Source organism: Podarcis melisellensis (assembly GCF_964234715.1).
Source record: "Podarcis melisellensis genome assembly, chromosome: 4".
Taxonomy (NCBI): domain Eukaryota; kingdom Metazoa; phylum Chordata; class Lepidosauria; order Squamata; family Lacertidae; genus Podarcis; species Podarcis melisellensis.
Window position 1 is genome coordinate 94698608 of NC_138531.1, and position 17324 is coordinate 94715931.

General features: G+C 44.4%; 1 protein-coding gene and 1 long non-coding RNA gene across 2 annotated transcripts in view; both read left to right on the plus strand.

The window, feature by feature from the left end:
- GAB2 (GRB2 associated binding protein 2) overlaps nucleotides 1–17324 on the plus strand; it is a 142144-nt gene that overhangs the window by 8187 nt on the left and 116633 nt on the right. The gene's annotated exons all lie outside the window — the stretch shown is intronic.
- LOC309369430 lies at nucleotides 8937–10797 on the plus strand. Its single transcript, XR_014168125.1, has 2 exons — nucleotides 8937–9208; nucleotides 10417–10797. It is a non-coding gene; the product is annotated as an uncharacterized lncRNA (long non-coding RNA).

Sequence of the window (17324 nt, forward strand, 5' to 3'; positions counted from 1 at the left end):
CCAATTACAAATGATATAAAGAGATAGGAAGAACAAAAGCCACAATGGGAGCCTGATGTTTACCTGCAAGTAGTCCCATTTACACAGAGCAAGGCTGTAGCCGTTCCTTTGTGCACAGATGCAAACTTGTAATGCTTTCTATTGCTTCGCCGTTTCACGTTGTAGCGTAGCTGGCTTCAAAAGACGTACATGTGTGGGTGTTTTCCTTTTTAAAAAATGGCAGAGAGTTCAACTACGCAGTAATAACAGAGAAGACGTTCGGTTTGAAAGCCTTCAGTCCCGGAACAATTACTTGTCAACGTTTGGGAGTCAAGTTGTTTGCAAAAATGACACTCTGTTGACTTTTATGCAAATACCTTCCTGAGGACGGATGGGTTTATGCAAATACAATTTTTTTTATCTCGTGGCTGCTGTCCAAGGGACAACTGTTAAAATATCTGAGCATGTGTTATTTTGCAAGGAAAGTCAGGCGTGTGCGGGTGTACTTTTTCTGAAATCCAAAGGAGATGTTGTCAGGAGAGCATTAAATTAATATTGGAGCATTTTTCTGCAAAACTATGAATTGCGCAGTAGCGTAAGAGTGGTGGATCAGGCCCACATCCTGTTCTCACAGTGGCCTGGCAGAATTCAGCCCGCTAGCAGGACCTGAGTGCAAATTCCAGCGTTAGAAACTCGTGTGTGTGTGTGTGTGTGTGTGTGTGTATAAAAATATATACACAGGCTAATCGCCAAATGGCACCTTAAACCTAGGTTATGGAAAGTCTAGGCACCTTTTTTCTTTTGGCGGTGCCATTTATTATTATTGTTATTATTATTACTATTAGTTTCATTTCTGTACCGCCTTATATTTTAAAGGACAAAATCTCAAAGTGGTTTACAACACATTAGAACATCAAACAAAACAACCCAGAATAAAACGAATTAAAGCTCCAAGGAAAATCTTTCAGGTCCTTCTCTAAGTGATATTTTGCTTTCCGCATATTTATTTACCTCCTTAATCTGTATAGCTGCCCCATAGCAGAAGGACTCTGGGAAGCCCATGTGGTGTAGTGGTTAGAGTGTCGGACTAGGACCTGGAAGGTCAGGGTTCAAGTCCCCACTCGGTCATCAAGCTCACAGGGTGACCTTGGAGTCAGGCACAGCCTCTTGGCCCTACCTCACAGGGTTGTTGCAGGGACTCACTGAGGCGGGGCATGAACCATTTAATTTTTGGAGGGGGTGGAGTGGGATAGAAATGCAATGAGTAAGTTCTTCTGCCCTGCTTATGAAAACTGGAGGGGCCAGCCAGATGGAGATGTTGGTTGTCAAACTAGCACCCAGAGATCTCTACTTTATCACAATTGGACCTGTGCCAGTCGCAAAACACCTCACAATTTCTTTTTTATATAATTTTTATTAGCTTTTCAGCATATCATTTCCAGCAATAATTAAATGTACTTTTACATCTTATACATTTTTTTTTGACTTCCATCAGTCACATCTGAAAATTTTCCAATCTATTTACTTAATTTACATTTCTTACTTTCACTATTACATTTAAATCTCATAACTAGTATCTCTCTTCTTTGCAATATTTCATATATTTCTCCTTACAAAACTACTAGCGTAATTTGTTGATTACAGTTGCTCTTCAAATAATTCATATCTTTCTTCCAATCTTCTGTAAATCTCTGGTCACGCAGGTTTCGAATCCTTCCTGTCATTTTATCCAATTCTGTGTAGTCCATTAATCTCTACCTGCAAAACTTTGTGTCAAAATGGCAGGTGAAAATAAATACAGGGAGAGGGCTGTCCTTGCTTGTGGGTTTACCATCTGGTTGACTTCTTGGTTCCTGAAATTTCTTCTGATTGGGCAGAAAAAATATCGCAGCTGGAATTCTACAGGATGTGTAGCTAGTGTGTGAAAACAGCCAAGATCCTCAGGAATGCACCTCCATCGTAGTCCCTAGGCATCTTCACTTGGTCTCAAGTGGCCAGTAAAGGTAAAGGGACCCCTGACCATTAGGTCCCATCGTGGCCGACTCTGGGGTTGCAGCGCTCATCTCGCTTTACTGGTGGAGGGAGCCGGCGTACAGCTTCCGGGTCATGTGGCCGGCATGACTAAGCCGCTTCTGGCGAACCAGAGCAGCGCACAGAAACGCTGTTTACCTTCCTGCCGGAGTGGTACCTATTTATCCAATTGCACTTTGATGTGCTTTTGAACTGCTAGGTTGGCAGGAGCCGGGACTGAGCAATGGGAGCTCATCCCGTCGCGGGGATTTGAACCGCTGACCTTCTGATTGGCAAGTCCTAGGCTCTGTGGTTTAACCCACAGCGCCACCCGCGTCCCCCAAGTGGCCAATAGCCAGGTGCAAAATGCGCCTGGCAAATTTCGAACGCAGCTCCGGAGGGCGCCAGGTTGACAAAGCCTGATCCAGACAGCGTCAGCTCCCTGGAGTGGCCTGTGTGCTGTTTTGCTTCCGTGGCCCTCTGCAGAGGATGAGACGCAGCTGCTGGATCTGCTCCCCGACATCGTGACATCACATCCCCGACCCTTGACCTGCCAAACAATGAGCTTCTTCATTTGGGTATCATCCTGTCCTCTTCCCGTTGGAAACTCAAAACTGACTGACTGTGCAGCCTACATACTGGAATGTGGGGTGGAGAAAAGGAAAGGAGGGAAGAAGGATGGAGGGGGGGGAGAGAATTTGAAGCGTAATCAGACCATACAATTCAAAAGCCATGTTTTCCCTTCTGGCTTCCTGCAGGTCTGGGAGATAGTTCCTGAGCATCATGTTTTAAAGCTGCCAAGAAGCTGCTCAAAATATATTTTGATTTTAAAGGAGTGGGGGGGGGAACAACCCAAATGTCAATCATGGTGGAAACAGTGTGCGCAGGGACCGCTTCCAACATCATTCACTTTATGGAAGAGGTTTTAAAATTGTGTTTTGGAGGAGGAAAAGTCGTAGGCGCTCACATGGAAAACGTAGCCTTGGGAGTTGGGAGTCCACGTGAGTTTTTCTGGGATGGCAACCAGCAGGAACACCCAAGAAGGGGGGCTGGGGTGGGGCAGGCTGTGTTCAGGAGCCAGTGATGTGTGGACCCTGCCAAATGAACACCCCCCAATCTTCCCTAGGCTTGCTCCACTATCAGAACCTTCATGGAGCCAGGAGAATCAGAAAATTGTAGAGGAGGAAAGGGTACCAGGGTCATCTAGTCCAACCGCCTGCAATGTAGGAATCTCAGCTAAAGCATCCATGGCAGATGCCATCTAGCCTCTGCTTAAAAACCTCCAAGGAAGTAGGGTCCATCACCTCCTGAGGGCATCTGTTCCACTGTTGTTGTTGTTGTTGTTGCTCTTGTTGTTTAGTCATGTCCGACTAATAGTGCCACTGTATTCTGCTCTGGTCAGACCTCACCTGGAGTACTGTGTCCAGTTCTGGGCACCACAGTTCAAGAAGGACACTGACAAACTGGAACGTGTCCAGAGGAGGGCAACCAAAATGGTCAAAGGCCTGGAAACGATGCCTTATGAGGAACAGCTAAGGGAGCTGGGCATGTTTAGCCTGGAGAAGAGGAGGTTAAGGGGTGATATGATAGCCATGTTCAAATATATAAAAGGATGTCACATAGAGGAGGGAGAAAGGTTGTTTTCTGCTGCTCCAGAGAAGCGGACATGGAGCAATGGTTCCAAACTACAAGAAAGAAGATTCCACCTAAACATTAGGAAGAACTTCCTGACAGTAAGAGCTGTTCGACAGTGGAATTTGCTGCCAAGGAGTGTGGTGGAGTCTCCTTCTTTGGAGGTCTTTAAGCAGAGGCTTGACAACCATATGTCAGGAGTGCTCTGATGGTGTTTCCTGCTTGGCAGGGGGTTGGACTCGATGGCCCTTGTGGTCTCTTCCAACTCTATGATTCTAGGATTCTATGACTCTTCGTGTCCCCATGGACCAGAGCACGCCAGACACTCCTATCTTCCACTGCCTCCCACAGTTTGGTCAAACTCATGCTGGTAGCTTCAAGAACACTGTCCAACCATCTCGTCCTCTGCCATCCCCTTCTCCTTGTGCCCTCCATCTTTCCCAACATCAGGGTCTTTTCCAGGGAGTCTTCTCTTCTCATGAGGTGGCCAAAGTCTTGGAGCCTCAGCTTCAGGATCTGTCCTTCCAGAGAGCACTCAGGGCTAATTTCCTTAAGAGTGGATATGTCGGATCATCTTACAGTCCATGGGACTCTCAAGAGTCTCCTCCAGCACCATAATTCAAAAGCATCAATTCTTCGGCGATCAGCCTTCTTTATGGTCCAATTCCACTGTACAACAGCTCCTACTGCCAGAAAGTTCTTCCTAGTGTTTAGTCGGAATCTCCTTTCTTGTGCCGCCCTCCAGAGCAGGAGGAAAAGAGGCTTGCGCCATCTTCCATGGGACAGCCCTTGAGATATTTGATGGCTATCTTATCTCCGTCTCTTTTCCAGGCTAAACATACACAACTCCTTCAACCGTTCCTCATATGGCTTAGTTTCCAGACCCTGGATCATCTTAGTTGCCCTCCTCTGCACACATTCCAACTTGTCAACATCCTTCATAAATTGTAGTGCCCAGAATTGGACACAGTACAGTGGTACCTCGGGTTGAGAACTTAATTGGTTCTGGAGGTCCGTTCTTAACCTGAAGCACCACTTCAGCCTCCCACTAACCAATGGGGCCTCCCGCTGCACAATTTCTGTTCTCATCCTGAAGCAAACTTCTTAACCCGAGGTACTAATTCTGGGTTAGTGGAGTCTGTGACCTGAAGCGTCTGTAACCCGAGGTACCACTGTATTCCAGATGTGGTCTGCCCAAGGCAGAACAGGGTGGTACTATTATTTATTCTTGACCTGGACACTAGACTTCATTCTTGAGAAACCGGCTTCTTCCAAGAAGAGCAAAACTGCCGCATTTCACTCGTCTTCCTTCTAAGATCTCACAATATGGCAACCGGACTCCCCTGTGGAGTGTGCTCTGAAAGCAGCCCGCGCATGAAGTCCGTGTGCACCTGGCCTCACTGAGAAACATATTGCTGACGAGACAGAAGCCGGCAAGCGCCGTCGGAGCTGTTCCCATCTACCTGCTGTGATAGATCGCCCAGCCACACATGTTTCCGAGCCCCGCTTTGTGCTCAAGGAAAGTCATGTTCATTTTTAGTTCTGGATTCGCCACTCACGATGGGTCATGCTCAGCACTGAGCATGAATGATTTATCTTCCTCCTGAGTCCGAGTGCTCTATAAAAGACATTTAAGGGCATGCAGGAGGAATTTGTACCATGGAGAAAACGTAAAAGGAACCAACCGTTCTCTTAAGGGCAGCTCCAGATTATTATTATTATATATTCGATTTATATACCTCCATTTTATCAAAAGGTCCCAGGGTGGTGTACAACATTAATACAGAACATCAGTGATAAAAACGTAATAAAAAAGCCTACTGGCAGACAGCATTTACTGACCTTATTCAGCATTTTTCCTGATTTACTTGGACAGAGCTGACACAGTGGTTTGTGTACATCTGATATTTACTGAGCATTTGTTCGGATTTGTTTATGGGGCTGGTATATGACGGACAGCATTCACCCTAATTTGCTTTTGGGGTGTTTTACGCATCTTCCCCTTAATCATTCATTTGTCCTAGACTTTCCAGCGCATTTTGGGGGAAGGTTTGTTTGGAGTTTTTGCTGCTGTTCTTGATAGTAATTCTTCGGTATCTTTGTTTTCATGTGGAAATCGTTCAGTTTGGCCATGTAGTTTTTGATGTGTTTTATTTACTTTTATGACTGCTTTGCTATGTTTGTAATTATGGAAATATTTTCATATTGTAAGCCGCCTTAAGCGTTGTTTTAACTGTGGAAAGGTGGCATACAAGTAAAATGATGATGATGATCTTCTCTGACACTTTTCATACCATATCAAAGCCAGTTGTTTTTTTCTAAGTGGATTTGTTGAGCTAACGCAGAGACTCTCATTTGTAAAAAAGGAATATACAATGTGATTGACAGGAAATCTGTAGTGTTGGTACATATGATTTTGGGATACCGTATTTTTTGCTCTATAAGACTCACTTTTTCCCTCCTAAAAAGTAAGGGGAAATGTGTGTGCGTCTTATGGAGCAAATGCAGGCTGCGCAGCTATCCCAGAAGCCAGAACAACAAGAGGGATTGCTGATTTCACTGTGCAGTGATCCCTCTTGCTGTTCTGGCTTCTGAGATTCAGAATTTTTTTTTTTCTTGTTTTCCTCCTCCAAAAACTAGGTGCGTCTTGTGGTCTGGTGCATCTTATAGAGCGAAAAATACGTAGTTTTTTGTCTTTTTTTCTCTTTTTTTCTTTTCTTTTTTTCTTTCTTTAGGTATACATATTTTGTATATAAACTTTGTATGCCTGTTGAAGTTCATATTATAATAAGCCATGTAATATAATATGACAATGTATACATATGTAACACAAGAATGTTAATAAAAAGAAAAAAAGAAGAAGAAGAAAAGGGGGGGGGGGAAATAGATGCTCCATAGCCAAAATCTGTTGATTAGCCCAATCTAATGCAGAGTTATCTAATCCTTTTTTATGCTACCTAAGACAAAGACCATAAACCACATCATGACTGGTATAATAATAATAATAATAATAATAATAATAATAATATTGGCATGCACCATCCTGATTTTTTTTAATGGCATCAGGCTATTGGCCACTTGTGACCATGGATGGTCCAGGATGGCGCTGGACATCTCCACCATTTGGAGGTACTTGCCTGGGGATCTTGACTGCTTTCACACGCTAGCAACACATCCTGCAAAATCCTGTTTGCGATCTTTCCCCTCCCCAATTTCAGGAACCAAAACATCGTGTTGAAAAACACGACTTTCGAGACGTCTGGCCCCCAAAATGGCAACTAGGTGTTCCGTTTTGCCGCCGGTAACCCTGGTTTAAGGAGCCATTTGGCACCTAACTTACATATCTTGAGTTTCTAACACTGGTTTCCTTCCCTAAAGGAAACCCTCCCAGTGTGGAGTTTTCTTCCTTTTTAGCTTGGGGGAGGGGAAAAGGCAATTTAAGAGGTGACATGATAGGAAGTTCAGCATTGAGAAATTGGGCGGAAATAACTTTCCTCACTCTCCTAATGTGAGCATACAGGGATGCTGAATGTTGGAAGATTGAGGAAAGGTAAAAGAGCATATTTCTTCATGTAGCACGTATTTTAAACTATGGGACTTACTCCCCAGGGGGAAGTGTCGGCCACCAGCATTTGGCTGGTCCTTAAAAGCAGATGCTATTTACTGCTTTTCTCTTCCACCTTTTATCTCCCAAGGTGCTCAGGGTGGCGGTCGTGGTTCACCCCCTTCCTCATTTAATCTCCAAAACAACCCCTACTCCGAAATCCCACAAACCCCCTAGACGCAATCAAAAAACAATGGGAGAATGACATAGGCTATGGGATTAACCCCACTCAATGGACCAGAATGTGGTCTAAACCTCCCTTTAAATCCATATCAACGAAAAGAAAAGAACTCTGAAACTCACCCACAGGTGGTACCTAACCATAGCTGTCAACTTTCAGATTTGAAAATAAGGGACCAGCAGCCTCGAAAATAAGGGATCAGTAGCCAAAATAAGGGATTTTCCAGGCACAGGTATGTTCAACTTCTGAGCCCTCCCGAGCCAAAGGCAGAAAGCCCAGCCAGCAGCCAAACGAAGCCTAATCAATAAGGGACAGCAGCAGGACATGGCGCTGGGATAAGGGACTGTCCCGCCAAATAAGGGACGCTTGACAGCTATGTACCTAGCACCAAGAAAACTAGCGCTAATACGCCCAGGAACCTCACCAAAATGCTGGAGAGGATGCACCTCCACAGGCACATACCTCCACATGTGATGGGAGTGCCCCAAAATCCAACTAATCTGGAGAACAGCCATACGAGAAATATGTAATATAGCTAAGCAAGTATTAGACATCACCCCAGAATTGGCCCTACTGAACATCTTCCAAGACAACAATGCCCATTTACACCACAAAGCACTCATAACCCACCTACTTTCAGCAGCCAGAAACACCATAACCAGACACTGGAGAGACCTGTCAGGAGTAAGCATGGACGAATGGTACCAAATAGTATGGGAAACAGCCCTACTAGAAAAATTAACCAATAAACTGAAACTGACACAGGGACAAACAGAAAACGCCTTCACCCCGGTATGGCTCCCCTTTATCACATACACAGCCCAACAAGACAATGACAATAATCCACCAACAGCATACAAATCAGTGTGGCTAACCTGATCCAAAACACCCACCCACCCCACTCACACACGAAAACAAAGATCATCACAGCCAATCACAAATGAACAACCATACCCTAGGCCAACCCCAACCTCTCTCACCACCAAAGGAACACAAATGAACAGCAGAGAACCTGCAAGAGCAACGCTGACACCAAACCCTACATACATTAAGCAAAATAGAAACATCGCCACCTGACCCCACTCCCACCCTCATCCATTCCCCCGCTAACGTCTCAACAAATGAAGCGGATTTATAAAAATCTTACACAGAAAAAATATGAGACACATTACACATACTTCTGTAAAACAAGAAAATATTCAATAATAATAAAACAACCCTGTCAGACAAATCGGTGGAGGAAAAGGCTATCCTCTCTGAGCCCGGCTTCGGCTGGGGAGGGCGGGATATAAATTATTATTATTATTATTATTATTATTATTATTACTTAATTTGTTTTGGAGGTCTACAGCATCACTTTAGCTAATGGTGCCTCCTGCTGCTACGGAGCCACCGTACTACAATTTCTGTTCTCATCCTGAAGCAAAGTTCTAAACCTGAAGCACTATTTCTGGGTTAGCGGAGTCTGTAACCTGAAGCGTATGTAACCTGAGGGTACCACTGTATTATCAATGGTTGGCGGCAGCAATGCTTCTGAAATTGCAGGAGGGGGGTATTATGTATTCCAGGGGTTGGCAACCTAAGGACGACCTGACGCAAAGAGTTTTGGTTCCTGAGCCCTCCTCAGTTGTGTATTCACCGATTGCACTTGTTGCCTGGTGTGGTGAAATGTCTAAGCGCCCAGTATTTTGGTAACCAAATTCAAATGTTTGGGATGGTGCTGTTGTTCAATAAGAGGAATTCACCTCGCAGCTGCAACTGGCGCATGCAGTGAGGCCAAATGGAAGCAAAATGGAGGGCAGGTGATTACATTTCACCCCTTCGCAGCGAGGGATGTCTATATTCTTGTTTCCTCACACGTCTGTGGATTTTTACACAACGCAGGGTTTTTCCATCATCTTAACGTCGCCCATCGATTGCCAGCTGGCCTGACCTAAATTCCTGCCCTTTTTATTTCAGGCGATTGGCTTTCAAGCTAGGAATCCATTCTCTGTCTGTCTGTCTGTCTCTGTTTGCTAGTTAGTTTCTACGTCGACACGAATTAGCAAAGTAATCTAAGACAAAAACCTGTCCGTATGTTTACCTCAGGACAAAATTGAATCCAAATTTCCCTTATTCCAGAAGATGCCCTCAAGTGTATGAATAAAAACAATGTTCAATTGTTATTTTAGGATTGTTTTGTGTGTATGTGTGTGTGTGTTTAGCGATTCCTGTTTTGTATCTTTAAGCTGCCTTGATTCCCGTCCGGGGAAAAGGCTGGGTATAAATAAATATATAAGATGGAGAGGCGTGTCAGAGAATTTTTACCTATTGCAAAAAGGTTAAAAAAAATGCATCCATTGCTCTGCTAACCTTTTGCCTCTAGCCCAGCCCTCCCTGCCAGGTGTGGCCCCCGGAAGGTAGCCCAGAAGGGAATTTGGCTCTCAGGCTGAAAAAAGTCCCTCACTGGTGATCCACCAGGAACCCCTGAACCCCAGGCATCAAAATGCAAGAGAATTGCAAAGAATCCTAGTCTATGTCCCAAACAACCTGTTCTAGGGCTCCTTCCAGCTCTACAATGCTGTGAGTCGATGACATATTCCGGCCAGGCAAGATCACCCAAGAAGGTTGCAAAGTTTGGCTGGGGAAGGGAGGGGACAGAGGACCCATTCCCCCTCCTCCGGATTATGTACTCAATTTGCAAAAGGTCCCTTTAAAATAGGAAGTTGCAAGGCCTCTACTTAGTGCTATAAATAAGTATTTTCTTAAAGTTTCTTTGCATAAGCGAATGCAAAGGGGTGGTTTTTTTTAAAGCATCCAGATCCTGTGTTGCGGTGCCCAGAACACTGAGCAAAAACACCACATTTTGGTCCTTAAAACGTCCGCAACGAAGGCACTTTTAGTGTTTGGTCTGTGACTGTAAATAACACTTCCCAGTATGACTAAGGAGCAAATTGGTGATTCTGCCAAAGCTTTCTCTCTCTCTCTCTTTCTCTCTTTGTCTCTTTCTCATTTCTGTTTTGTCTCACAGAGCATGCGGGTGATTCAAACTACACGGACAGCCGTTGTTGATGGTTTTTTTGGGGTTTGTTGGTTTTTTTGGCCTTTTTTCGGAAACAGCCCATGCAGAGGAAGGAATCAATTTGGATAATGAGAGAAATGGTGTAACAGCACACAACAAGCGTTCAGGCTGGCCTGCCAGATCTGCGTAGTGGATGGGAAGGATGAATGAAGCAATTTGGATTAGGAGTTGATTTTAATCTGTTTTCCTCTTCTCTTCAAATCCAGCTCAAAGCAGTTGGGAACGCAGGGCCGAGCAAAAGAATCGGCTACTGAGCCCTAATTAAGCATGTGCACAGTGATGCTTAATGCAATTTCAGTAATCTGGTTTGAATCAAACCATGCTTCTTTCTGTGTGTGTGTTTGTGTGGTCAAGCCAAGAGAACTCTTAGCTAGAAGAAGCCTGATTTAGCAGAATGTTTCACCTGCTGTGAGGATAAAGTTTTTCTCCTGCTGGTATCCCCACCCTCCCAAAAAGGCATCTTTGTTTTGTTATCCATCACTTTCCGCAAAAAAGAATTGTCTCAAGGCAGCTTGAAAGTCCGTAAGATACGAATAACTTGACGTACTTTCACATTAAGAACCAAGTCCATAGGGAGATTAAAAGGAACAAACCACAGCTGTAGGTCAAAATACTTCAAAAATGAAGTATCATAATAACAATATATGTATTAGCATATGTAATTACTGCTGTTTATTAGAGTTATACAGGACATATAAGACATATATATATATATACATATATCTCACAGGCATAGGCAAACTTGGCCTGCCAGCTGTTTTGGGACTACAATTCCCATCATCCCTGACCACTGGTCCTGTTAGCTAGGGATGATGGGAGTTGTAGTCCCAAAACAGCTGGAGGGCCGAGTTTAGCTATGCCTGAGTTAACATACATCACGTTCTCTTTTTCTTTCTTTTTCTTTTTTCTCTTTATTTTGTATGACAGAAAACTTTAAATAAAACATTAATATGAAGAAAAGAAAAGAAAATGCCCCCAGAAGTGCTCCTCCGTCAGTAAATATCCCGGGGGCAACTCCTATCCACTCCACTGCTAGGTGAAGGCCATAAAATTTATTAGTTTGTGTACATTAGTATTGTTAACTGCTTTGATTGTTTTTATAATGTATTTCGTATTTGTTATATTGTAACTTCATGTAGTGAACTGCCCAGAGACCTACCATTCAGAAATCATACCAGAAGCTTGGGTAGATAGAGACGTCTTAGCTTAGTGCCTAAAACTTGATGGATGTACCTTAGAAGGCTTTTTTGGGAAGCCAGAGTGGTTGGGACAACCCAGTCAGATGGGTGCCCCATATATATATTTATATTCCGTAAGTGGCTTTTTACGTTAAGTGGAAGCTCAAATACATTGTGGGAAATTCGGGGAAGTGGAATTACCGTATTTTTCGCTCTATAAGACACACCAGACCACAAGACGCACCTAGTTTTTGGAGGAGGAAAACAAGAAAAAAAAATATTCTGAATCTCAGAAGCCAGAACAGCAAGAGGGATCGCTGCGCAGTGAAAGCAGCAATCCCTCTTGCTGTTCTGGCTTCTGTGATAGCTGCGCAGCCTGCATTCGCTCCATAAGACGCACACACATTTCCCCTTACTTTTTAGGAGGGAAAAAGTGAGTCTTATAGAGCAAAAAATACGGTAAGTGCCATGCGGCTGCAGCCTTAGGAAGAATTTTCATTCATCCCTTTGTTGGGTCATTGGCAAGGCAGTACCATACAGAAGAGCACATTCACCTCTCTCTGTGTGGTCTCTCCTAGGGAAGGAGAACAATATCGCCTCCCCTTGTCCCTTTAACATTGTGATGGGGAACTTTCCACCCTCCAGAGGTTGCGAGCTACGGCCACTGTGACCTGTCGCCATTGGCCAAGTTTGCAGGAACTGGGAGTCCCAGCAACGTCTAGGGGATTCCAGGTTCCTCTCGCTGATTTTAAAGCAAATTGATGTGCGGAGGAGAGACTCCAGAATTGCATTGGGGAAGGAGCACCATTGCTCTCCGGTGCCTGTAGATTAAGCCTCTTGCTTAAACGCACAGGAGCAGGGGGCAGTAAGAAAGTTGGCAGTCTCTATAAATAATTTAGTAGGAATTGAAAAAAATGTTTAAAAATACTTTCCCCACAAACTACAAAAAAACAGAGTCCTTTTCGTTGGGGATAATTCAGACGGAAATTCTCAGGTGTCGGTTCGAATCCCCGCAACGGGGCGAGCTCCCGTTGCTCAGTCCCTGCTCCTGCCAACCTAGCAGTTCGAAAGCACATCAAAGTGCAAGTAGATAAATAGGTACCGCTCCGGTGGGAAGGTAAACGGCGTTTCCGTGCGCTGCTCTGGTTCACCAGAGGTGGCTTAGTCATGCTGGCCACATGACCCGGAAGCTGTACGCCGGCTCCCTCGGCCAATAAAGCGAGATGAGCGCCGCAACCCCAGAGTAGGACATGACTGGTCGTAATGGTCAGGGGTCCCTTTACCTTTACTGCGGCCCATGTTTGTTAGTCCCAAAATGGTAAACGAGCAAGGTCACAACGAAAGAAGAATGGCAACTTAAACTGATGGAATATGCGCAGCTTGTGGACCTAACATAGAATAAGAGAACAAGAACATACATTCAAAGAAGATTGCAAAATGTTTATTGAATATATGGGTGGAGGACTGTTTACACTTGAAAATGTTGGCAGCGTTAAGATAAATTCAACAGTGCAAGCAAGTTTTGATGGATGTATTAATGGAATACTGAATGATTTAGTTTATGTAAAATATGCAGAGATTTAGGAAATGCAAATTGAACCATGGAAAGAGAAGAAGGGAAGTCATTGACATTTTAAGGTTGTATGATGAATATTTTAAATTGTAAAAGAGAGAACTTAATAAAAATCACACACACACACACACACACACACACACACACACACACAAAGTTGGCAGTCCCACCTGCCGCCATCTTAAGAGTTCATTCGCAGGTCGACCGGTGTGTCTCATTTGAGGCACACTGACCTCTTTAACTTTGACCTTTTTATTATTAGTGGCGTGTTGCTTAATTCAAATGAAGTGGGCAAGAGGGCTTTTGCTCCCAATTCTGTAATTAGGTGACTCTGGAGTTAAAAATTAACCTGTAAGAAAAATGAGCTTTTAGGAGTCTGCCCCTCCCCCACTTTAAAAGCAATTAAACCACTGAGCTCATAGCCCCCTCCACAACCACCTTGGCAGCTCGTAATTTGGAAAGTTTTGCATCTCTCTTTTTAACCGTTCGGGATGTAACCTTAGTTCAGAAGGCTAATTGCAACCGTTTCTACAGTAGCCCAGATCCGTAAGCAGAGAGTCTTCGGGGACTATCCTCATTTGACTTTTCTCTCTGCATTCATATTAGAAATAAGCCCACGGTGAATTGTGCTTCCCTTTCCTTCGTGTTTCCTTCACCTCTTATTACTGTCGATAAGCTTTTTGAGGCTCAAGCTACTGTATTTTTCGCTCTATGGGTCGCACTTTTTCCCCTCCAAAAATTAAGGGGAAATGTGTGTGTGTCCTATAGAGCGAATGCAGGCTGCGCGGCTAAGCCCAAAGCCAGAACAGGGAGACGAAGCGCTGCGCAGCGCTCCGTCTCACTGTTCTAGCTTGGGGTTAGCTGTGCAAAGCCTCCGCAGGGCAGAAGGGTGCTGCGCTCCGGGGGCTTCAGGCAGCGATCCGCAAGCCCCCGGAGCACAGTAGGAGTTCCCGCTGCGCTTGGAAGGCTTGCAGATAGCTGCCTGAAGCGGCTGCACTCCAAGGGCTTCAGGCGGCTATCCGCAAGCCTTCTGAACATAGCAGGAGTTCTTGCTGTGCTCCGGGGGCTTGCGGATAGCCGCCTGAAGCCTGGAGAGCGAGAGGGGTCGGTGCACACCGATCCCTCTTGCTCTCCAGGCTTCACTTTGCTTTGCTGGAGAGGCGCAGCACAGTTTTCCCTCTCTGCGCAGCGCCCCTTCAGCGAAGCGGGAGGAGAAATGGAAGGGGCTCTGTTTCTCCTGCCGCTTCACTGAAGGGGCGCTAAGCAGAGAGGGGGAGAATTCCCCCCCCCCCCCCCGTTATCCCCCTTCTATGGTCCGGTGTGTTCTATAGAGCGAAAAAATACGGTAATTCTATTGGAACTGACTTTTACCTGTGGGATGTAATCCACTGGGAGCAGTAAAGTACAACATTACCTGTTTTGCTAGAGTGGACATGCAAGGAGATGTTGGTCCAGCCGTTCAAACTTCCTGTTACACCTGGCTGGAGCATCCTTCGTAGCATGTGACTAGTAGGTGGGCATGACTTTTCCAGACCTGGTAAAAGGCCAAGTCACTCAGCAACCTCTCTCTCTTTGATCTTCTTTTTTCGTCCCTCAAACATCCTGTTTCACCTGGACTGCACTGCTGGCAGCCAGCCAGCAGTCTCCCATATGGGGTAAACCAGTTTGTACATGTTTGTAACTTTTAAGCCTAAAGTCTGCCTTCAGAGATCACACACTGCTCTGCCTGATTGTGAGTAAAACTGCTTTTTATTACTTATGAATAAGACTGTGGTGTCTTTATTCTTTCAGGAGAGCTCAAACATACAGTGGTACCTTGGTTCTCAAACTTAATCCGTTCCAGAAGTCCATCCCAAAACCAAAAGCGTTCCAAAACCAAGGTGCGCTTTCCCATAGAAAGTAATGCAAAATGGATTAATCCGTTCCAGACTTTTAAAAACAACCCCTCAAACAGCAACTTCACATGAATTTGATGCATAAAATGAAAGGAATAAACAGTATACTGCAGTCACACAGTCAATCAATCAATCAATCAGTAGCTGAACTGGGTTCCACAGAGTCACAAAAACAAAACAAAAAAGAGCCACAAAAACAAAAATGCGAAATAAATATCAAAGACAGACAGACACCTCAGCATAACACTCAAAACGGAAGCATGGCACTCAAAACGGAACACGTTCGACTTCTGGAAAAAGTTCGCAAACCAGAACACTTACTTCCGGGTTTGTAGTGTTCAGGTTCCAAGTTGTTCAAGTACCAAGGCGTTTGAGAACCAAGGTACCACTGTGTCTCAATCTGGGCAAGCCAAATTGAATTGCTTGTTTTAAGAGACTCACACGAGTTGGCAGCCAGCTTTCTGCTGCGGAAGACGGGGAATGCACTCTCCTAAGTGAAGAAACTTGCTAGTGCAAGTTAGGAAGGATATTAATGATCAATATATTCTCTCTTGCCACCCTCAACATTCCCACATTACCTGCCTGATGCGTCTGCAGGCATGCATAGGCTCCTTCTGGGGTAGTGAGAGCACCTTTGGTTCCCACCCTGAACACAGCTGTGGCTCCTAGAAGCCGCTGCACCATGGGAAACGGATTCAGCTGGCCGGCTAAACCAGGTGAGGGACTTCCTCTGCATGCAAAGATAAAATCTGGCAGATTGAATGGACGAGACCCAATAGTGGGTCCATCAGTCAAGGAGGCAGTTTCTGCATGTGCTGTAGAGCAAAGTGAGGGGCTCATCAAACCAGTGGCGTAGTGTGGGGGGTGCAGTGGGTGCCGGCTGCACCGGGCGCAACATCTGGGGGTTAGGGTTAGGGGCGCAAATCCACGGGTTAGGGGGCACAAATTACTTGCCTTGCCCCGGGTGCTGACAACCCATGCTACACCGCTGCGTCAAACTGGGAAAGGAGCCCATCTAAGAGAAGGAAAACTGATCCTCCTTGCAGGATAGAAAGCAGCAGGGTGGATTTGATTTACCGTATTTTTTGCTCTATAAGACTCACTTTTTTCCTCCTTAAAAGTAAGGGGAAATGTGTGTGCGTCTTATGGAGTAAATGCAGGCTGCACAGCTATCCCAGAAGCCAGAACAGCAAGAGGGATTGCTGCTTTCGCTGCGTAGCGATCCCTCTTGCTGTTCTGGCTTCTGAGATTCAGAATATTTTTTTTCTTGTTTTCCTCCTCCAAAAACTAGGTGCGTCTTGTGGTCTGGTGCGTCTTATAGAGCGAAAAATATGGTAAATCACTAGTCAGTAAGACTTGATTTAAATCATTTTTTTGCAGAAAGACTCATTCTTGCCAGCATCATCTTAATATTTACAACCAGAGGAAGGTTTCGTTTTTGGAATAATAACTTTTCAGAGTAGCTTTTGCAGTCATATCAAAAATTACTGATTTGGTTATACTATTAGAAATACATAGACAGATAATTATGAAATTATTGTGAGGTTTAATAAGTTCAAGTTTATATTTGGACAACTTTTCTGCTGTACTTTATTGGAAGGAGGAAAACAACCGTTTCCTTCATAACAGTTTAAACAATTTATTTAACTAAAACAGTAACGTTGTAGCATATGTATCCATGCTTGTTAACTGTTGTGGCTAAACAATTAAAAAAAAAAAACAGGCTGAGTTTTAGCACACCTGAAAAACTTAAAAACAAATCCTTATTTCCTGATGAATAGCCTTTGGACTATAATGTAAATTAAATAGAAAACTATCTTTAGAAATATTTTTTCCTGCAAAAGCATTTTATTTAAAAAATCCAATTTGAATTTTAAAAAAATCCAATTTTTAAAAAACACATTGATTTTTATCCATCTTGGGAAGCAGAGCAGGGAACCGGGCTCCACTTGCAGTTAATCCTCTAAAAAGCTGCTTGTTTGGACACCTAGTTTTATAAATATATATATTCATGGGGAAGTTATTTGAGTGGGGGCGCCGTCTCTCAAAACATGGCTATTGGCTGCTATTGGAAAACCCAGCCGCTCAGCCTGTCTTGGATTCTTTTTTTTCCGGAAGTTGCCTGGATTGGCCATTATCATCATATATGTGTGCATTCGGCAACTCCCTGTCTGGAAATGTTGAGTTGCAACTGCGAACACGTCGCTGGAA